General features: G+C 42.0%; 1 protein-coding gene across 5 annotated transcripts in view; it reads left to right on the forward strand.

The window, feature by feature from the left end:
- RAB27B (RAB27B, member RAS oncogene family) overlaps window positions 1–23,285 on the forward strand; it is a 225,107-nt gene that overhangs the window by 166,520 nt on the left and 35,302 nt on the right. The window contains exon 1 of one of the 5 annotated variants that reach the window (XM_073343575.1): window positions 5,496–5,628. The exons of the other annotated variants lie outside the window; for them this stretch is intronic. The gene's annotated coding sequence lies outside the window, so the exon portion shown is untranslated. Of the gene's footprint in view, window positions 1–5,495; window positions 5,629–23,285 lie in introns of those variants that run through there. 5 annotated transcript variants of the gene reach the window in all.

Consider the following 23,285-nt stretch of genomic DNA (forward strand, 5'->3'; position numbering starts at 1 on the left):
GCCAATTCAAACTAAACGAGAAAAGTTATCCAGAAATTAGAACTTTTTTGTGAAGGTACTTGACTCTAAAGTCTCCTGTCATAGCAGAGCATTTCCAGCAATATAAATGGAACTAGTAACCTGCAGAGTCAGTAAATGTATACGTGGCAGAATTGAAGCACTGTGAATTTTAAGCCAATTTGGAGAATGCTTTAAGGGATCATAGAGTGTCTATTTTGAAGCAGGTCTTACAGAAATGTTTGTCAACAGAGTTTGATTTCATCTGCTCACAAGCACTGCTTGTTACTGGATCAGTGGAGACTACAGGAAAAAAATGTACCAGGGGAAATGACCTATGGGAAGAGTGATGCATGCCACATGAGCGGAAGTGAGCAGCCAAAGTTGAATAGCTTTTGCTGATCACTGAGTTAATGAGTGTCATTTCACAGGTGAGCGGTGTTGGAACTGCCATAAAAAAGGACACACACAGCACTATGTGTCGAAGCCCAAATGAAACCAAAAGAATAAAGCTGTTTGGGCTGCGGGTGAGAGACCCTCTGCTAGTGGTAGTGACGGTGCAATTCTAAATGCAGCCAGTAAACAAACTCCAGATATCATTTACACAGAACTGTAAGGGGCTGGTTATCCCTCGGTCCTGGACATAGCCTGTGCATTTTGACCAATTGCCCAGAAGGATTATGGGAGTTTGCTTGCAGCTATTCCACTTTGCATGCATCTCTGAACCCACTCAATTACAAAAAACACAAACAAATAAAGAAAGCAGGGGTCCTGCATGTTCATGCTGCATACTAGAATCAGCCATCACGTGTTGTTTGTGCTTCTTACTAAGGCAGGGAGCTCTCCATTGTTTTCTCTAGACATTCTAGAACAACGCACTGAGACCCTGCTACAACCTGCCCCCATCTGTTCAGCCCCTTTGCAGGTGAGAGCCCCACCTTCCATCAGAGACCTTTTGTTTCTCCAGCCACACCCCACATCTCTACAAAACAATAGCAGCTGCTCCACACAGTTTATCATGTAAATCTATTCAGGCCCCCAGCCAAGATATACCAGGCCTGGGACATGAAGATTAAGTGGAGCATCTCTGGGTATGTCTACACTGCAGCACGGAGGTGGGATTCCCAGCGTGGTAGACAGACTCATGCTAACTTTACTCATGGGAGCGCATTAAAAAGAGCAGTGTGGATGTTGCTGCATGATTGGCGGCTCAGGCTAGCTGCCTGAGTTCAGACGGGGGGGATGTCAGGCAAGCTTGGACTTGGGTGGCTGCCTCCATCCATCTCAGCCTCACATTGTCCCCTACAGCACTCCTCCCACCTGAAAGCTACCCCCTGAGTGGGTCTCTGCCCCATTTCCTCCAGCTTTGAGCATTTCACTGCCTTCGTCTTCCATTGTATTGGTTTCTCACCTCTTTTCTTTCATATCCTTCTTGTTTTGTTCTTCTCCCTCTTAGTGTGTGTTCTCCCATCCCCCCATTTCTTTCAGTCCTGCTCCCTCACTTCTCTGCTCCCCCCACTTTCACCTGGAGCCCACTTCTCCCCAGCTGTATCTGCCTCTTCTCTTGCTCCCCTTCTCTCTGCCTGCCCTACTTCTCCCATTCTCTTTTTGCCCCTTTCTCCCCTGACTTATAACCCTACTCCTTCCCAACCTAGTTTATGCCCCACTATTCTCTCTCTCAATGAGATAAACAAGAATTATAATAGTTAATCCTAAAAAGGAGCATTAAAAGGGATATACAACTTCATGCTCTGGAGTTTACCCAAACTCTGTTAGATATTAGGATAATACACTCATGGGGGAGAGATTATCCAACTTCTACCTACTGTAGTGTTTCTTGTACCTTCCTCTGAAGCATCCTGTACTGGCTGCTGTCAGAGACAGGCTACTGGGCTAGATGGATCAAGGGTCTGATACAGTGTGGCAATTCCTATGCACCTCTTCTTTCCCACTGTTTTTGGCTCTTTGAGGGCAAGGAGATATGACAGGACGGCAGAGTTGAAGGACCCCAAAGAATTAAACACCAAAAGACTTTCATGGAGACCAAAAATGTGCCATAGGTACCACTGACTCGCCGTTGGGTCCAGCATTGTAAATAGAAAAGGCAAAAAGGCAAAATTCTAGCATTTCATCAATGCTAGTTCAAACCAGTTTCACCAGTGGCATTAATGGGCAAACATCAAGAGATACCAGTGGAGTTTTCCATGGGTAAGTCAGCAGTGAATTTGGCAGTTAGTTTTCTGATCTCCCACATACAGTTGTATTATATGCACAGTCCTCCTCAATCTACAGTATCTAGGTATTTATACCATGCTCATCACCATGCTATCTGAGCCCCGGTCAATTCTGAGCTCTGAACTCACACCAAAGATAATACTGTGTACACAATTATGCTATTATATGGAAGGCTGCAACTTTATCAATGAGTTCCAGGAAAACTATAACTCCTACTTGAAGATTTTTCATGAGAGCCCCAAGATACAATTACTTCCTTTTATGTATTAAGTAGAAAAATAAATAAAAAAAGGAAGAAAGCGAGATAATCAAAACACTTATTTCTTATTTACTGTTACTGGTTTTCCTTTCCCACAGCTCTGCCTCTCTCTCCTACTCGTTTTTTCTTTTTAAAATGGAGAAAACCTTTGCTTGGGGTCTCACATGTCCCAGTTGATAGCAGTGTGATGCACATTTCTTCATCCTACCACCAAACTTCCCTCCACAGCATTGCATAATATACTGATCTAAAATACATTTCACTACATTGAGTGGACTAAGATGAGGCCAGCAAATTCATTTTAAATTGTGCTAGGAGATGGACTTGACCCCAGGTCTCAGAAGTTGAAAAGTGAATGTGCATTAACTCATAGTGTAAACCGGCCTCCTTGATCTTCTCCTTCTCTCATTTGTTATCATCATATTTCCCAGTGTTTGTCATATAGTTTGCTTTCGGCTACATCATACTGTAACAACTTTATAGCATGGCCTAAAGCAAACTATATTCAGAGATTCTATGACCAGAAGAGACCATTGTGATTATGTAGTCTGAGTTCCTCATGATACTCTAATTTGTTCTGAATGTAATAGTTATTATGCTGATTGATTACAATATAGTGAGGCTATGCAATATATAGACCCCTTATCCATGCCCTAACTAGTGACTTTGTATACTTAGTGGGACAGTATTCCATAAGAATATGCTTTATCCTCCCATATTGACTAGTTAGAAAGTTAGGCAATGCTTTAGATAGAAATATATTTATTATTTATATTATAGTAGAAACATCTAGAGTCCTCAAGCAGGTCAGGACCCCGACCTGTGCTAGATGCTGTATATATGTTTTATAAATGACAGTCTGTGTCCCAAAGATCTTATAATCTAAAAGACTGTTATTCCCTAATGATTTCAGAGACTGATAAGCAGTAGATGAATGGGTTGAATATTTAGGGCAATGCTTTGTTCTGAATCTTTCAGCCCTTACTTCTGATTATACTACAATCCCCCTTCTTTCTCAGAAACACACCTGTATTACAGAATCCTGCTGCCACCCCCAGAGATTACAGATCAATGTTGGACACACAGACATGAAAGCTGGGTCTCCCACAAACTGAGACTAACTATGTTCTGAGACTGAGCTGCAAGCTGTTCCTTTCTGCTTGCATTCTGTCTTATTTCCTTCTGGGATACCACAAAGAACAACTCAAGGACTTATATTAATACTAAGAAAGTCTCCTTTTAGAAGTCTAAACGATCTGGGGAAAGGGGGTAAACAGTGAGGTGGAATAACTTGCAGATGATACAAAATTACTCAAGATAGTTAAGTCCAAAGCAGACTGCTAAAAGTTACAAAAAGAAACTCACTAAACTGGGTGACTGGGCAACAAAATGTCAAATGAAATTCAATGTTGATAAATGCAGAGTAATGCATAATCCCAACTACACATACAAAATGATGGGGTCTAAATTAGCTGTTACCACTCAAGAAAGAGATCTTGGAGTCACTGAGGATAGTTTTCGGAAAACATCTGCTCAGTGTTCAGTGGTAGTAAACAAGCAAACAAAAAAGCTAACAAAATGTTAGGAACCATTAGGAAAGAGATACATAACATAGTAAATATCATAATGCCACTATATAAATCCTTGGTACACCCACATCTTGATTACTGCATGCAGTTCTGGTCACCCCATCTGCAAGAAAGATATATTAGAAATTGAAAAAGTACAGAGAAGGGCAACAAAAATGATTAAGGTTATGAAAAGCTTCCATATGAATAGAGATGAGAAAGGCTAGGACTGTCCAGTTTGGAAAAGAGATGACTAACGGGGGTAATGATAGAGGTCTAGATAATCATGAATAGTGTGGAGAAAGTGAATAAGGAAGTGTTATTTACCCCTTCACATAACAAAATAACTGGGGGTCACCCAATGAAACTAATCAAGGAAATAAGGCTTCACCCTTTGCTCTGCTATTACAGATCTTTTGACTATTTTCCTTTTAATGGGGATATAACAGTCCAGGAAAATGTTTTTTTGACTTTATTTTGTTTTACTAAAGCGGTGGCCATTTGAACACAATCTATATATGGTGCCAGTTGTGGAGCGGATGATATGCATACCTCTCAACTTTACTACAGTTGGAGAGAAATTTTGCTCCCAAAATTGCCAACATTTTACACAAATTTGGTACCCCTTTGCTTTTATTGTAGAAAATAATTTAAATCAGACATAAAGAGTCAGGGACCAGAGATTATCGGAAGAGTCATTCACACTAAAGAAAGGGATATCATAGCATTTTAAAAAAAGAAAAGGAGTACTAGTGGCACCTTAGAGACTAAACAATTTATTTGAGCATAAGCTTTCGTGCATCTGATGAAGTGAGCTGTAGCTCACGAAAGCTCATGCTCAAATAAATTGGTTAGTCTCTAAGGTGCCACAAGTACTCCTTTTCTTTTTGCGAATATAGTCGAACACGGCTGCTACTCTGAAACATAGCATTTTAAGTTTCCTACATGAATAATCTTTGGTGTCTCTTGGGTCTTTATCACCCACTGCACCCCATGTTTGGCCTTTAGCAGGCTCAGAGGTCTGGTGGTAATGCGACAAACCATATAGTTACATAGAAACAATTGTTAAAAGCAACACAGAGTATTACAAACACAGAAAGTAACCCTGAATGAACTGGTGCAAAATTACCAACCCAAGCATACTAAGTGGTATCTCTCTATCTAGATACTAGACTGCTAGGTTAATCAATGCAACCCCTCCATGTGCTAAAAAAGGGACTTAAATTGCTGCAGATAACCTGTGGCAGCTGATCCTATTTTATTAAGCCTGACACTGCTACCACACAGCTGTTAGCTTGTGTGCAGAACATCAAACAGGGCAGAGCCTTTAACAAAGGGCAGAGTGTGTATTTTAGCAGTTAGTGCCTGCAGTTGAGTCACAAGCAAGGTTTGCCCGAGGTTAGTTCCTAACATCCGTGTACAGGCGCTCAGGGCACGCCTTCTTCTCATACAAGCCTTTCAGACAGAAGCCTTGTGAGGCTCGCTCCCAGGGGTGGTGCTAAAACAAACTTCAACTCCTTCACTGCCCTGACAGCAGCGGGATCTACCTAATCGCTCGGGACTATCGGAGTAAGTTTCTTGGCTTGCGCTTTTAAACTTTTCCAACAAAAAGTGGGTTATGGGGGGAGGGTTTGCCTAGGAGGAGTTGAGTGCGGGACGGAAAGGTAAAGCAAACATCGGTCCCTGAAATCTGACACCCAAGTTCACACGCTGGTGAGTCTGGCAAGCAGGCGAGAGAGAGTGCTTGCTGGAATGGACTCACACTCATCTAGCATGTTTATAACTGCTCGGGAACTGTGTGAAAAGGAAGTTAGGCCTAAAATGGCAAACAGCTGTTCTTATGTCTTTGCTTCTTCTACCCTTTGGTCATTTCAGATTATATTGTAAAGGGTTTTTTTGGTTTGGTTTGATTTTTGTTTTTCAAAGTTGACGCTTTTCTAAGGCATATGGATTTATATGCCAGCAGGTACCCATCTTCAGCAATAGGTCACCAGACCCTGTTACTTGGTGCCCTCTGCTTAATATTTGCACATCAAACAGCTGGCTTGAAAAAGCATGGAGGTGTCAATGCTTCCATTTTCTTGCTGTTAGAAATTTCATGTGTGCTTTCTGAAGAGCTGTAAGGAAAATGAAAAGAGATTCTTTAAACTTTTATTATGAATTTAGTTGTGGATCCCCCCCGCAAATTTGCCCCACTTTATTGTTTGACTTTTGTATATGGTTTTATAACTTACAGCACTCCGGTATTTTCTGAAGGCTGATAAGGTTCTGCTTTACTTCAATAAGAGGTTACTGCTGATGTTTGCTGAAGCGTTCATGTTCTGTTCTGCCTCCAGTTTTAAATAAGACTTTTTTGTCGTGGCAGGCAGTTGTTTTTACTCACTGTCGATGGTGATTGTAGTTAAGTACTAGCACTCTTATAGCACTAGACAACCATTTAGTCCTCAGTTATGCCTCATGGAAGTCAGTAGGATTGCATGACGTGTAAATGGAGCAGAACTGGTCTCCCTAGTTCTGTGTTGTTTAAAATGTAGGACGGTTAAGGGCAAGGTCTGCTGATGGGTAGTCTGGATTTACATCAAGTTTAGCTGAAGGATGCTGATGGACTTACAGCAAGTTTTACATGGGCATAAAAGGAAGAAGAAATCTGCTTCTAGTTTAGAGTGGCTAGTTTTTGTGTATAAAATGTGAGCAGTTCAGTTCAAATTGTGGCTTGCATACCAAAATGGACATTGTTCAGCAGCAGGAATTTATTCCAGACACAACATGGAGAGAGGGCAAGGTTTTAGAATGCAGGAATGGGAGACAGTCAATGTATTAAGAGGTTTTCCTGGGGAGCAGAGAGGTTTCCTCACAATCAATAGCGAGTTGCTTCACAATAATGAAAAGGTTATATTGATTCTGCTACTCTGAAGGGCTATTTGAGTTTCACCATTACTGCTCACGAGGGGACCATGCAAACTTTCAGTAGAAATTAGATTATCCTAATCTCCTGGCAGTTGTCACTTCAATGGGCACTGGCAAGGCTGACGGTGCACAAAATGTTTCATTTCCCTCTCCCCCATCTTTTTGGCTCAGTTAGCTTTCCAAATAAAAAATAAACCATAATTCAGAGATCCACTTAGAATAACCCTAGAGTGCTGGGTTTGTTGTGGAGGGTCATAATCTTAGTGTGGGCTGGACAGGATTGAGTGTCATGGGGTTTTAGTAAAAGACGTTGGACCAGTCTGTGTGTATGTGTATCTATGTAGATGGATATGGATATAACTAATTAAATTTTAGAGGCAGGAGTGGACACATTTATGTATGTCTAAATAAATTAAGTTAAATATCATGCCAGCTGTCATCTACTCTGGAAATCTGTTCTGGAGGAAGGAGATATGTGAAACTGACAAGTGATCTCTAGAGAATTCCTGTCCATTTCAATCTCAACAGGCTCAGAAGGAGCAGAACAGCCAGGAGTACAGGAGAAGAGGTGCAAATACAGTTTGGCAACTCAGGCTATGTCTACGCTACTGCAGTAAATCGACCTAGGCTGTGCAACTCCAGCTATGTGAATAGCATAGCTGGAGTCGCTGTATCTTGGGTCGAGTTACTGTGGGGGTCTATGGGAGAAAATCTCTTGTCGACTTACCTTACTCTTCTGGTCGGGGATAGAGTACAGGGGTCCACTGGAAAGTGATCTGCAGTTGATTTAGCAGGTCTAGTAAAGACCCACCAAATCGACTGCTGGTGGATCGATCTCAGAACATCAATCCCCACTGTAGTGTAGACCTGCACTCAGTGCCCTACCGTGCACTGAGCAGCTCAGAGCTGGGATTTTAACACTGTGGTAGGCTGATAGTGTTTGTGTTTTGTTTTGTTTTTCATTAAAAGGTGTGATGTAGATGTATCCACCTATAAAACAGATTTAATGTATTTGTGGGACATCTTACATTTTGAGCAGCCCAATTCATTCCTTTGAAGCAGCTGATCTCTTGGGGGTGTGGGGTGGGAAGAGGCTGCTTGCATGTTTCAAGAATCAATTTCCTGTTCTGCTGAGATGAAATCTGTAATACATTCACTCGGAGGTACAGGGTCATTCCGAATTAGGGGCAAGAGAGACCGTAGTTGCAAAACCAGAACACGGTACTCTTATTTTAGAATAAAACCATCCATACAAGGAATTATTCCAGAATAGCTATTCCTGACTAACTCCATGTGTAGGCAAACCCACAGAATACCAAATTCTGCTGTCATTAACACTTCTTCTGCTCAATGCTGGGAGAATGAGTAAAGTTAGAATATAGCGTGGCATGTACAATACAAGAAAATCAGCTAACTAGAAGAAAAATACACGGCTTTTTGTTCACAATGTAACTGATTGAGAAATATTATTGCCACAACATATCAGTTTAGAGTAAATGGGCACAGTTTCCGATAGCATTTCATGCACTTGCACCACAACAAAACATATTTAGTCTTTTCAACGCTAAAGCAGAGCTCCTAGCTATAACCTCAGGCTGCAGTCTGTTTGTGTGTGTTTGGGAAGGAGTAGAACTAGTTCATTATTTTCTATCCTTCCTGAACTCTGTTATAGGATCTCTTAAACTAATTGTGCACATCAATCACCCAAGGGTAAAATAAATCACATGCTTTCAGACATGTGAAAAGAAAGGGCTGGAGCTATGCCCATTGAGACCAGCTGAGGATCTGTCCCAAAACATTTTTAATTCTTGCTTCAGACTTTTTAAAAACAGGAGATAGTTTTCCCAAGCTCCAGACACTCAACTGAGCAAAAAATTTCAGTGTGGCGCAATGCTCTCAAAAATCAGGGGTTGCATGTGAAGGCTAAAGAAGCCAGAGTTGGTAGCCCTGCATACAGAATGTTTGCAGGTCCGGCTCAGTTGTGATGTTGATAAAGTTTGAACAGCTGTAGAGATAAGCAACAGCTCTCATGGCACTGCACTTTATGTTTGCATTCAGAGAAACAACACTATAAATACACCTGCTGACAAATCTGCATCAGGATGTAGCAACCCATTTAAAATGTCCTCATAAACGTTCCCTTAGTGTACCTAGAAATTCCGAGGGCAGACACTCAATGTGCTTGCTGCCAGAGTACATTAATTTAGATGTAGAGGTTGCTATTTATCAAACGGCATGATTAAGAACTTCTGGTAAAATACATTGCCCCTAAAAAATTACAGTTGTGCACTATGTGGTATATCCTATGCCTTTCAACACCCATGATTTCTATCGGTCTAAAAGCTATAATAATAGCATAGAGTGGAATTAAGTCCTGATGTGAGACTCTCTACAGTCTTGTTTTGTTTTTTCAGTGCTGAACCTTTAAATTTCTGAGCTCACCCGATGAGCACAGTACAGCTATACTTTGTTTTCAGATTTGCTGTAGAGACTACACACTCTCTGCTCTTTCTCCTAGAGCCTTGACTTTTGTTTTTTCTTTTGGGTTGTTTTCCCTCTTCAATCTAAAATGAATGTATGTGTTTTGCAATTGTACATGGAACCATGAATGCAATAGCATTTGCTTCAGTGGATTTATAGCAAGGATGAATTTGGCCCCAAGTGTGTTAGAAAAGAGTCTTTTTTTTTTTTTCCTTCTCATTTACCGCTATCCCTTTGTATGTGGCTTACTATGCTGTATTACAATACAAATCTGCAAAGGGTCTTTATTTTAGCGAATGGTGTTTTATTAAATGACAGATTTAATAGCTGACTTGAAAGAATGAGGAGATAGAAATGCTTCTGTGGGTTAAACCACAGCACATTCAGAATGCAATAAATGATTCCTTGGTGGATCAACAGATAATGGACTATATGCTTGTAGGGGTTTTTTAGGTGAACTCTACATTTTCTGTACCAAAGGAGTATCTAAGATGTTGGCTTCCATTTAAACCGTAGGGAATTGTTTGGTTCCCAGATATCTAACACAGCCAGTTGATTGTCACAAGGGTTCTAGTGTCAGGAAGGATTTGGCAGTAGGGAGGTGGAGCAAATTTGCTAATCTTCCCTGAAGCAGGTCCTGACTCACTTCACCTCCCTGCAGTCACAATCTTTCACTGATCTCAAATCTACCTGCCCAAGGAACCTGCATCTCCACCCTTGGCTTGGGCAATTAGCCAGGTGAGACCAAAAAATGGATGTTTCTGGAGGTTAGAGAGGGAGCGACTGGATGCAGACTTCAAGAGCCTGGTTCTCCTGTCACTGACACCTGTATCTATCTGCAGTAGCTCTACTGAAGTCAAGGTGGTTCCACTGTTGTAAAACTGGCATAAGTGAAAACAGGGCCCGGGATCTGGCTGGCAGCAGGTAGGAGAAGCTGTGGATGGGAGACAGAGTTTAGGTTGCAGTTGTTGGTGCGTGGGGCCCATGCTTTTCTGCACTGGAGAAAGATGGTCAACATGTTAGGGGTTAGTTCTAGGATACGCTGAAAGATTTTTACCTTCATTGCCTCTGTGCAGCTCACTGAGAAGCACTGTAAAGAGTTAAGCATTCCGCATTAAGCGGGTTTTTTTGTTGTTTTGTTCTCAGCACTGAAAAGAGTTAAGCAAACATTCTGGTATAGTCATTTGTCTGCAGAATGGAAAATTTTATATATATATAAACTCCTAAGAATTTTTCACTGAATAATCAAATTGCTTGAATATTCATGTGGGGCTCCCATAGAATGGAGAAATAACTGACTATTTCAAAAGTGATGACTTAAAGGCATAAAAGACATCAGTGCTTTAGAATTCACTCCTGACTAAAATGCCACTACCAGTGAGAAACCTCCTTCATTATGTGCAGTCCTTTAAGAGTCACACTAAATGGGAGAAGATTATTTGACAAGCCAAACAATTTTGATCGCTATTGTTCATTTTTATTTAAACAGAACAATACAGGAAATCAGACTAACAGCCATGTTAGTCTGTATTCGCAAAAAGAAAAGGAGTACTAGTGGCACCTTAGAGACTAACCAATTTATTTGAGCATAAGCTTTCGTGAGCTACAGCTCACTTCATCTGATGCATACTGTGGAAAGCGTAGATCTTTTATACACACAAAGCATGAAAAAATACCTCCCCCGACCCCACTCTCCTGCTGGCAATAGCTTATCTAAAGTGACCACTCTCCTTACAATGTGTATGATAATCAAGGTGGGCCATTTCCAGCACAAATCCAGGGTTTAACAAGAACGTCGGGGGGGGAGGAAAAAACAAGGGGAAATAGGTTACCTTGCCTAATGACTTAGCCACTCCCAGTCTCTATTCAAGCCTAAGTTAATTGTATCCAATTTGCAAAGGAATTCCAATTCAACAGTTTCTCGCTGGAGTCTGGATTTGAAGGTTTTTTTTGTTGAAGAATTGCAACTTTCATATCTGTAATCGCGTGACCGGAGAGATTGAAGTGTTCTCTGACTGGTTTATGAATGTTATAAATTCTTGACATCTGATTTACGTCCATTTATTCTTTTACGTAGAGACTGTCCAGTTTGACCAATGTACATGGCAGAGGGGCATTGCTGGCACATGATGGCATATATCACATTGATGGATGTGCAGGTATACGAACCTCTGATAGTGTGGCTGATGTGATTAGGCCCTGTGATGGTGTCCCCTGAATAGATATGTGGGCACAGTTGGCAATGAGCTTTGTTGCAAGGATAGGTTCCTGGGTTAGTGGTTCTCTTATATGGTATGTGGTTGCTGGTGAGTATTTGCTTCAGGTTGGGGGTTGTCTGTAGGCAAGGACTGGCCTGTCTCCCAGGATTTGTGAGAGTGTTGGGTCATTCTTTAGGATAGGTTGTAGATCCTTAATAATGCGTTGGAGGGGTTTTAGTTGGGGGCTGAAGGTGACAGCTAGTGGCGTTCTGTTATTTTCTTTGTTAGGCCTGTCCTGTAGTAGGTGACTTCTGGGAACTCTTCTGGCTCTATCAATCTGTTTCTTCACTTCCGCAGGTGGGTACTGTAGTTGTAAGAAAGCTTGACAGAGATCTTGTAGGTGTTTGCCTCTGTCTGAGGGGTTGGAGCAAATGCAGTTGTATCGCAGAGCTTGGCTGTAGACGATGGATCGTGTGGTGTGGTCAGGGTGAAAGCTGGAGGCATGTAGGTAGGAATAGCGGTCAGTAGATTTCCGGTATAGGGTGGTGTTTATGTGACCATTGTTTATTAGCACTGTAGCGTCCAGGAAGTGGATCTCTTGTGTGGACTGGACCAGGCTGAGGTTGATGGTGGGATGGAAATTGTTGAAATCATGGTGGACTTCCTCAAGGGCTTCTTTTCCATGGGTCCAGAGGATGAAGATGTCATCAATATAGCGCAAGTAGAGTAGGGGCGTTAGGGGACGAGAGCTGAGAAAGCGTTGTTCTAAATCAGCCATAAAAATGTTGGCATATTGTGGGGCCATGCGGGTACCCATAGCAGTGCTGCTGATCTGAAGGTATACATTGTCCCCAAATGTGAAATAGTTATGGGTAAGGACAAAGTCACAAAGTTCAGCCACCAGGTTTGCCGTGACATTATCAGGGATATTGTTCTTGACGGCTTGTAGTCCGTCTTTGTGTGGAATGTTGGTGTAGAGGGCTTCTACATCTATAGTGGCCAGGATGGTGTTATCAAGAAGATCACCGATGGGTTGTAGTTTCCTCAGGAAGTCAGTGGTGTCTTGAAGGTAGCTGGGAGTGCTGGTAGTGTAGGCCCTGAGGAGGGAGTCTACATAGCCAGACAATCCTGCTGTCAGGGTGACTGAGATCCAGGTTTATGGATCTTGAATAGTAGATAGAATATCCCAGGTCGGAGTTCCAGGGGTGTGTCTGTGCAGATTTGATCTTGTGCTTTTTCAGAGAGTTTCTTGAGCAAATGCTGTAGTTTCTTTTGGTTTCTCTCAGTGGGATCAGAGGGTAATGGCTTGTAGAAAGTGGTGTTGGAAAGCAGCCGAGCAGCCTCTTGTTCATATTCCGACCTATTCATGATGACAACAGCACCTCCTTTGTCAGCCTTTTTGATTATGATGTCAGAGTTGTTTCTGAGGCTGTGGATGGCATTGTGTTCCGCACGGCTGAGGCAAGTGATGGGGCTTTTCTACAATTTCAGCCCGTCCATGTTGGCGGAAGCACTCTATGAAGAAGTCCAGTCTGCTGTTTTGACCTTCAGGAGGAGTCCACCTAGAATCTTTCTTTTTGTAGTGTTAGTAGGAAGGTCTCTGTGGATTAGTATGTTGTTCAGAGGTATGTTGGAAATATTCCTTGAGTCGGAGACATCGAAAATAGGATTCTAGGTCACCACAGAACTGTATCATGTTCATGGGGGTGGAGGGGCAGAAGGAGAGGCCCCGAGATAGGACAGCTGCTTCTGCTGGGCTGAGAGTATAGTTGAATAGGTTAACAATATTGCTGGGTGGGACGAGGGAACCATTGCTGTGGCCCCTTGTGGCATGTAGTAGTTTAGAAAGTTTAGTCTCCTTTTTCTTTTGTAGAGAAGCAAAGTGTGTGTTGTAAATGGCTTGTCTAGTTTTAGTAAAGTCCAGCCACAAGGAAGTTTGTGTGGAAGGTTGTGTTTTTATTAGAGTATCCATTTTTGAGAGCTCATTCTTAATCTTTCCCTGTTTGCTGTAGAGGATGTTGATCAGGTGATTCCGCAGTTTCTTTGAGAGCGTGTGGCACAAGCTGCCAGCATAGTCTGTGTGGTATGTAGATTGTAATGGATTTTTTACCTTCAGTCCTTTTGGTACGATGTCCATCTGTTTGCATTTGGAAAGGAAGATGATGCCTGTCTGTATCTGTACAAGTTTTTTCATGCAGTTGATAGATTTCCACTCCATATGGCTAAATACATTGCCTTGCATAATGACAGGTTTGAGAGTAACAGCCATGTTAGTCTGTATTCGCAAAAAGAAAAGGAGGACTTGTGGCACCTTAGAGACTAACAAATTTATTTGAGCATAAGCTTTTGTGAGCTACAGCTCACTTCATCGGATGCATACTGTGGAAAGCGTAGATCTTTTATACACACAAAGCATGAAAAAATACCTCCCCCGACCCCACTCTCCTGCTGGCAATAGCTTATCTAAAGTGACCACTCTCCTTACAATGTGTATGATAATCAAGGTGGGCCATTTCCAGCACAAATCCAGGGTTTAACAAGAACGTCGGGGGGGGGGGGGGGGCAGGTGGAGGTTAGGAAAAAACAAGGGGAAATAGGTTACCTTGCCTAATGACTTAGCCACTCCCAGTCTCTATTCAAGCCTAAGTTAATTGTATCCAACTTGCAAATGAATTCCAATTCAACAGTTTCTCGCTGGAGTCTGGATTTGAAGTTTTTTTGTTGAAGAATTGCAACTTTCATGTCTGTAATCGCGTGACCAGAGAGACTGAAGTGTTCTCCGATTATGCAAGGTAACCTATTTCCCCTTGTTTTTTCCTAACCTCCCCCCCCACCCCCGATGTTCATAGAATATCAGGGTTGGAAGGGACCCCAGAAGGTCATCTAGTCCAACCCCCTGCTCGAAGCAGGACCAATTCCCAGTTAAATCATCCCAGCCAGGGCTTTGTCAAGCCTGACCTTAAAAACCTCTAAGGAAGGAGATTCTACCACCTCCCTAGGTAACGCATTCCAGTGTTTCACCACCCTCTTAGTGAAAAAGTTTTTCCTAATATCCAATCTAAACCTCCCGTTTAGATTGGATATTAGATTGGACGTTCTTGTTAAACCCTGGATTTGTGCTGGAAATGGCCCACCTTGATTATCATACACATTGTAAGGAGAGTGGTCACTTTAGATAAGCTATTGCCAGCAGGAGAGTGGGGTCGGGGGAGGTATTTTTTCATGCTTTGTGTGTATAAAAGATCTACGCTTTCCACAGTATGCATCAGATGAAGTGAGCTGTAGCTCACGAAAGCTTATGCTCAAATAAATTGGTTAGTCTCTAAGGTGCCACAAGTACTCCTTTTCTTTTTAATAAAATGAAATAGATTCATAGATATTTAGGTCAGAAGGGACCATTATGATCATCTAGTCTGACCTCCTGCACAACGCAGGCCACATAATTTCACCCACCACTCCTGCAATAAACCTCATACGTATATCTGTGCTACTGAAGTCCTCAAATCGTAGTTTAAAGACTTCAAGGAGCAGAGAATCCTCCAGCAAGTGACCCGTGCCCCATGCTACAGAGGAAGGCGAAAAACCTCCAGGGCCTCTTCCAATCTGCCCTGGAGGAAAAGTCCTTCCCGACCCCAAATATGGCGATCAGCTAAACCCTGAGCATATGGGCAAGATTTATCAGCCAGATACTACAGAAAATTCTTTCCTGGGTAACTCAGATCCCACCTCATCTAATATCCCATTACAGGCCATTAGGCCTATTTACCATGAATATTTAATGACCAAAACCATGTTATCCCATCATACCATCTCCTCCATAAACTTATCGAGTTTAATCTTAAAGCCAGATAGATCTTTTGCTCCCACTGCTACCCTTGGAAGGCTATTCCAAAACTTAACTCCTCTGATGGTTAGAAACCTTCGTCTAATTTTTAGTATAAATTTCCTGGTGGCCAGTTTATATCCATTTGTTCTTGTGTCCACATTGGTACTGAGCTTAAATAATTCCTCTCCCTCTCCAGTATTTATCCCTCTGATATATTTATAGAAAGCAATCATATCTCCCCTCAACCTTCTTTTAGTTAGGCTAAACAAACCAAGCTCCTTCAATCTCCTTTCATAAGACAAGTTTTCCATTCCTCGGATCATCCTAGTAGCCCTTCTCCATACCTGTTCCAGTTTGAATTCATCCTTCTTAAACCTGGGAGACCAGAACTGCACACAGTATTCTAGGTGAGGTCTCACCAGTGCCTTGTATAATGGTACTAAAACCTCCTTATCCCTACTGGAAATACCTCTCCTAATGCATCCCAAGACTGCATTAGCTTTTTTCACAGCCATATCACATTGGTGGCTCATAGTCATCCTATGATCAACCAATACTCCAAGGTCCTTTTCCTCCTCCGTTACTTCTAATTGATGCGTCCCTAGCTTATAACTAAAATTCTTGTTGTTAATCCCTAAATGCATAACCTTACACTTCTCACTATTAAATTCTATCCTATTACTATTACTCCAGTTTACAAGGTCATCCAGATCCTCCTGTAGGATATCCCTGTCCTTCTCTAAATTGGCAATACTTCTCAGCTTTGTATCGTCCACAAACTTTATTAGCACACTTCCACTTTTTGTGCCGAGGTCAGTAATAAAAAGATTGGTCCCAAAATCAATCTCTGAGGAACTCCACTCCAGCCTGACAGTTCACTTTTCAGTAGGACCCGTTGTAGTCTCCCCTTTAACAAATTCCTTGTCCACCTTTCAATTTTTCTATTGATTCCCATCTTATCCAATTTAACTAATAATTCCCCATGTGGCACGGTATCAAATGCCTTACTGAAATCTAGGTAAATCCACTGCGTTTCCTTTGTCTATAAAATCTGTTTCCTTCTCAAAGAAGGAGATCAGGTTGGTTTGGCACAATCTAACTTTTGTAAAACCATGTTGTATTTTGTCCCATTTACCATTGACTTCAATGTCCTTAACTACTTTCTCCTTCAAAATTTTTTCCAAGACCTTGCATACTACAGATGCCAAACTAACAGGCCTGTAATTACCCAGGTCACTTTTTTTTTTCCCCTTCCTTAAAAATAGGAGCTATGTTAGCAATTCTCCAATATATGGTACAACCCCTGAGTTTACAGATTCATTAAAAATTCTTGCTAATGGGCTTGCGATTTCATGTGCCAATTCCTTTAATATTCTTCGATAAAGATTATCTGGGCCCCCCGATTTAGTCCCATTAAGCTGTTCGAGTTTCACTTCTACCTCAAATATGGTAATGTCTACCTCCATATCCTCATTCCCATTTGTCATGCTACCATTATCCCCAAGATCCTCTTTAGTCTTATTAAAGACTGAGGCAAAGTATTTGTTTAGATATTGGGCCATGCCTAGATTATCCTTGACCTCCACTCCATCCTCAGTGTTTAGCGGTCCCACTTCTTCTTTCTTTGTTTTCTTCTTCTTTATATGGCTATAGAACCTTTTACTATTGGTTTCAATTCCCTTTGCAAGGTCCAACTCTACTTGACTTTTAGCCTGTCTCACTTTATCCCCTGACCTCAATAAGGTAGCTTTCCTTGCTAATCCCTCCCTTCTTCCACTCCCTATATGCTTTCTGCTTTTTCTTAATCACCTCTCTGAGATGCTTGGTCTACAGCTCCTGCCTATGAATTTTTTCCCCTTTCTTGGGATGCAGGCTTCCGATAGCTTCTGCAGCTTTGATTTAAAATAATCCCAGGCCTCCTCTACCTTTAGATCCATAAATTCTTCAGTCCAATCCACTTCCCTAATTAATTTCCTTAATTTTTGAAAGTCAGCCCTTTTTGAAATAAAAAGCCCTAGTAAATCCTTCCGTTCAATTTGAACTGAATTAGCTCATGATCACTTGAGCCGAGATTATCCCCTACAACCATTTCTTCTATGAGGTCCTCGCTACTCACCAAAACCAAATCTAAAATGGCATCCCCTCTAGTCGGTTCAGCAACTGCTTGATGAAGGAATCCATCAGCTATCGCATCTAGGAAAATCTGAGCCCTATTATTATTACTAGCACTCGTCCTCCAGTCTATATCTGGGAAGTTAAAGTCTCCCATGATCACACAGTTTCCACTAGTATTTACTTTATTAAAAAGGCTCTATCCATATTCAAACTAGATTCTGGCGGTCTATAGCACGCCCCAAGCACTATCCCAGGGGAGGCTGTAATAGTTTTCTTCCCCAATTTAATTTTTGCTCAGATGGACTCTGTCTTATCCATTTCATCGCTTCTTATTTCTTTACATTCTACCTCATCATTGATATCCAGTGCTACTCCACCACCTTTACCTTTATTTCGGTCTTTCCTAAACAGCACAGACCCTTCAATACCTGTAGTCTAGTCATGACGACTATTCCGCCATGTTTCTGTTATCCCTTAATATCTGGTTTCACTTCCTGCACCAGTAGCTCTAGTTCCTCCATTTTGTTACCTGGGCTCCTCGCACTGGTGAACAAACATCTTAATTTTTGCTGTTTGGCCTCACTCACATTCTGTACCCTATTAGGCACGGTCATTCTACAGCCAGTATAACCTATTAGACTGGTATCTACACTGCCCTTCCTCCTACCCACAGCTGTATCCTCTCTTACTTCGTTTTCTTTCCTCTCAATGTTAAAATCCAGCGTGGAGATTACTTGGACATCTCCCCCAAATTCCTAGTTTAAAGCTCTCTTAATCAGTTGTGCCAGCCTCCATCCTAGAACTTTATTTCCTTCCCTACTCAGATGAAGTCCATCCCAAGAGAACTGTCCTCTGTCCATGAATGCCTCCCAGTGGCCATACATCCCAAAGCCCTCCTTATAGCACAACTGCCTAAGCCACCTGTTGACAGTCATAATCTTGTCACACCTTTGTTGCCCTTCTCTAGGAACAGGCAGAATCCCACTAAAGATCACCTGAGCCTCGATTTCCTTAAGCGTCTTCCCCAGCCTAGCATAGTCTCCCTTGATACTTTCCAGCGAGAATCTAGCCGTATCATTTGTTCCCACATGAAGGATAATTAGGGGATTATTTCCTGTTCCCTTTAGAATCCTTTTCAACCTCAGGTCTACATCCCATATCTTAGCACCTGGAAGACAGCACACCCTCCTATTCTCTGGATCAGCTCTGGTTACAGGCCTATCTATTCCTCTCAGTAAAGAGTCCCCAATCACATAGACCTGCCTTTTCCTGGTGACGGTGCTATTCTCCAGTCTATCCCCTGTTCCCTCTGGCTGCAAGTTCTTTCCATTCCTATTCTCCCTTGTAATCCTCTTCAACCCATCCTGTATCCTCCTGGGGCTCATATTTGGTGTAGTCTCCATTGACTCTTCCCCTGTTCCTATAGGACTAGCTGCTCTTCTCTTCTTCCTTGCCCTTCCACCTTCAGCGACTACCTGCTGAGCTCCTTCTTCATTGTCCAACTCTGCAAACCTGTTCTTGAGCTCTATTTCTCCTTCACTAGCCTGTCTTTTCCTCTGCCTGCTTCTTTTAGTCACGTGCTTCCACTGACCACTATCCTCACCCAGTCTCCCCTCAGAATTCCCCAGCCCTGCTTCCATCTGCAAGTCTGAGCTTTTCCCTTCAGATACCTCATGTCTTTGCTCCATAATCTGCTCAAACCCCTTCCTAAACTCAACCAGACTTTCCACCTGCATCTCCAAACCTCAGATCTTTTTCCCCCCGATCAGTTCTATCAGACAGCATTTCATGCAGACAAAACTCTTACCAGGTGCCCCCTCCAGGATCATGCACATACCTCAGCTTCCACATCCAGTCATCTTCATTGTGTCTTCTGCTACATGGGTCACTCCCACTGCTGCCTCTGTATCTGTCATTGCCTTCCCACCTCAATCCTGTTAATCTGGGAAACACAAACCCCACCCAAACACCACTGCTCACAGCAAAACCAAATCCCAAACAAGCACCACAAGACAGACTCTTCTGTTTGCTGGCTCCTGTGCCATTGCAGCCATCTGTGCCGCTGGCTGGCTACCTTTTATGACCCCTAGTCAGAGAAGCCCTGACCCCTAATCAGGGCTCAGCTTCTCTCCTATTCTGTTATTTACACAACAGTATTTCCAAGAATTCACTTGCATCTGCGCTGGAAAGTCAGACAATTTTTGAGATGACTGATTTTTTTTTAGGAAAGATACCAAGGTTTATTTGTCTGAGTGATAAAAATTGTATCTGTGACAGCTTGGAGTGTACCACAGTGTCTGGAAATAAATTGCTGCAAATGCATAATGGGGCCTGATCTTATTTACAGGAGTCGGAGTAGCAGCCGTGTTAGTCTATATCCGCAAAAAGAACAGCAGTACTTGTGGCACCTTAGAGACTAGCAAATTTATTTGAGCAAGTGTCAATTTTAACTCCCTGAAAATCAATGGAATTACACCAGTGCAAAACCAGTATGAGTGAGATTAGAACCAGGTCTAAGAAATGTGGTTCAGCAGTATAGTGGGTTCTTCAAGTTTTTAAAAAGTGTTTAGGAATTATTCAGTTATCCTTAATATTCCCAAAGCTAAATGACAATAGGCATTCTGATTCTCCCACCCATTTTGTCGGACTAGGCAGTAATTAAGGTAAACAGGACTGGAAAATTTTCACCAACACCTTCTCATCCAAGCTTACTAAGTGGGTGAAAAATAGCACCCCCAAAGCCACACTAACTCTGCATCTGTGGATGTTTAATTTTCATTACTGGATCTTCACTCCCCACTCGCTATTGTGCTCGCCAAATAAACCCATTCAGTCCCAGTCAATTCTGTCTATTTCTAGTCTAATTAAATCTCTCTCCCAATCAGTTCTGCCTCCCTACTCCCAATTCTTTCACTAAATCTTGGAATATTTCCTACCAAGCCAGTCATTTTAATGCTACTCAATCTTTTCGTAGCTCTGATACCCCCATTCTGTTTTCCTCCCTAGGAACACAGAAAGGCCTTGATCTGTCAGATTCCTGTTTCCAGTTAAGGTCTTTCTTCCCTACTTCATCTCTATCCTGTGAGCAGAGACTGTTCTATTCCTCACTTCCTTTTCCTAAAAGTAGGAACATATTTTTATCTGCCAATAAAAATATAATGGGCCTCCTATAGATAGGAGCAATTCCTGTTGAAGCCAAAGGGAACTGTGCAAAAATACTGTATATGTGCAAGAATAGATTTTTGGCCATGTATCTGTTCTTCTGGCCACTGGATGGATAGCGCAATGTGGTATGACTTTGTCTAAAAGGCTAATGTGGAGTGATTCTAAATTCTTTATACCAGAATTCTAAATCCAGATTCTGGTGTATAGAATACAATATGTAGTCCTAGATATGTAGTCCTAGTTAAGTTGCAGTGGGGGAGGTTTAGATTGGATATTAGGAAAAACTTTTTCACTAAGAGGGTGGTGAAACACTGGAATGCGTTACCTAGGGAGGTGGTAGAATCTCCTTCCTTAGAGGTTTTTAAGGTCAGGCTTGACAAAGCCCTGGCTGGGATGGTTTAACTGGGAATTGGTCCTGCTTTGAGCAGGGGGTTGGACTAGATGACCTTCTGGGGTCCCTTCCAACCCTGATATTCTATGATTCTATGATTCGAAACAGAGGTCAAAATGTTTCCTCATTTCCTTTGGTTAAGCACATTGTAGTCAGTAACCAGATGTGCCTGAAATGTGGGATTTCCAGATCATGGGAGCTTTTGTTATTCAGACACTTTTCCCCCAAACCTGGAATTCCCCACCCCCACCACCCCTTCCCCAACAACTTTTGTTTTGGAAACACTGACACTTGGTGTTTCTGAAACAAAATTTGCTCCCAGCTGTGGCATGAACTTGACATTCTTGTCAGTGTCACTGCTGCAATTTGAAAGAAGTGAAACCGGCCTGTGATTCAGTAAAAGTTCATTGGATCCATCTTGCTTTCACAAGAAATTTCAAATTTGGCAAACTGGCATTTTCCAGCAGAGACCCAGCCAGCTCTAAGGGTAACACTGTGGGAGCAAGAGGAGAATTTAGTTTTAACCTCTGTCAAAGAAGACACTGTGGTTAGCGGTGCCAGGCTTTTGTAGTCTGAAGCGCAACATTGCATTTGGCAAATGTCAAGGCAGCTTTGTCACCAGAGGCCAAATTCTGTGCTCAGGTACTCCTAAACAATTCCTCTTTTAAACCCAATGGAAGATGTCTGTGTGTATCTGAAGGTAGAATTTAGCTTTCAGGTGCTTTCCCTTTCTTATTCCCCTGATCCAACAAACAGTTGATAATCTGTGGGACTTGCCCTTTTCTTTTACTTACAGTATAGGCAGAAAGTTTGAGGACTTCAAAACACTCAGCTACAGAAATACATCACATAGAAAATTATCAAAGTTTGTCCACAGAGAACCAGAACAGAACCACACTGGAGCAATATAGGAATGAAATCTAAGATGTGTTTAACTGAGATCCACATTTCAAAAATTACTCCAATATCCTTAAAATTAAAATGACTACAAATAAAGTAAAATAAATCTCTTTCAAGGGGTCCCACCGGCAGTTTCTGAAAATATCAGGCCCACTAATTTTCCATTTTATTGATTGTATGTGCTTTTTCTGTCCTTCCTTTCTTTGATTACTAAGGGCCAGATTCTGATACCCCTTACTCAGACAGTTGCCCCATTGAATGGGTCTGTTCAAGGTCAATTGGTGGTATCCAAATCTGGCCCACCATTTTCCTGTACTCTTGGTGGGGGTTTGCTAGACACAGAGGATGCATCTAGCAGCTTATGCTGTCTCAGTAGAAATAATGGAGCCTCAGAAAACTGCACAGCCCCAGGAGTGGTGGTAAAGGGTGACTTTAAAAAAGAGAGAGGAAAAATCTAAATACCAAACCAGGAAACCTATAATGGGGTGGAGAGGTGCAGGGAGCTAGAGAATGCACACGTGATCCAGCATTGACTACTGGGGTGAACAGGGATGGGAGGAAAGGATGAGATTGACTCCTCAAGTCACCAGGTCGCCAGTGCTGCCCAGGGAACCAAACTTACTGCTTGGTACTTTCAGGACTTATTTTTGTCTTCTCTGAGCTTGGAAAATGACAAGAGATCCATTTCACTTTCAGATTGACAGGCACCAGAATGACACATTTGGACTGAGAGTGCTCCAGTGTAGAGTGAGAGAGAGAGAGTGTGTGATTTTGGTTTTCTTCTTTATGTGGGAGAAGGGACCATGATTGTGATTCCCACACTCATTTGATGCTGGTTCAGTTCCAGCTGGTTGAGTATTCCTTCAGAAAGGATGAAGGTGTTGGCTTATCGCATAGGTTTTCAACTTTATTTTGGGGGGTTTGATTTCCTTTTTGGCCACGGGATTCTAGATGAAGTAGTGTGATGCTGAGCCTATAAAAATTATGCAGCTCCAAAGTCTTTTGCAGTTTGCTAAGCAGAAGCAGCACAGCAGCAAGAAGCAAAGGCAACTCACTGACTTTTTAAAGAAAAACTAGACTAGTTCATTGTAATGTCTACTTTAAATCTCTAATAAAGCAACACTTTTTTTCTCCTTTATTGTTTCCTTCAAGTAGGAGTTTATTTTCTAAGGTTTTCTATACTTTATGGATTGACATTTTACTGTATACGGTCATTTTAATATGGTCCCCACTATAATGCGGT

This window comes from Lepidochelys kempii, chromosome 5, assembly GCF_965140265.1.
Source record: "Lepidochelys kempii isolate rLepKem1 chromosome 5, rLepKem1.hap2, whole genome shotgun sequence".
Taxonomy (NCBI): Eukaryota; Metazoa; Chordata; order Testudines; family Cheloniidae; genus Lepidochelys; species Lepidochelys kempii.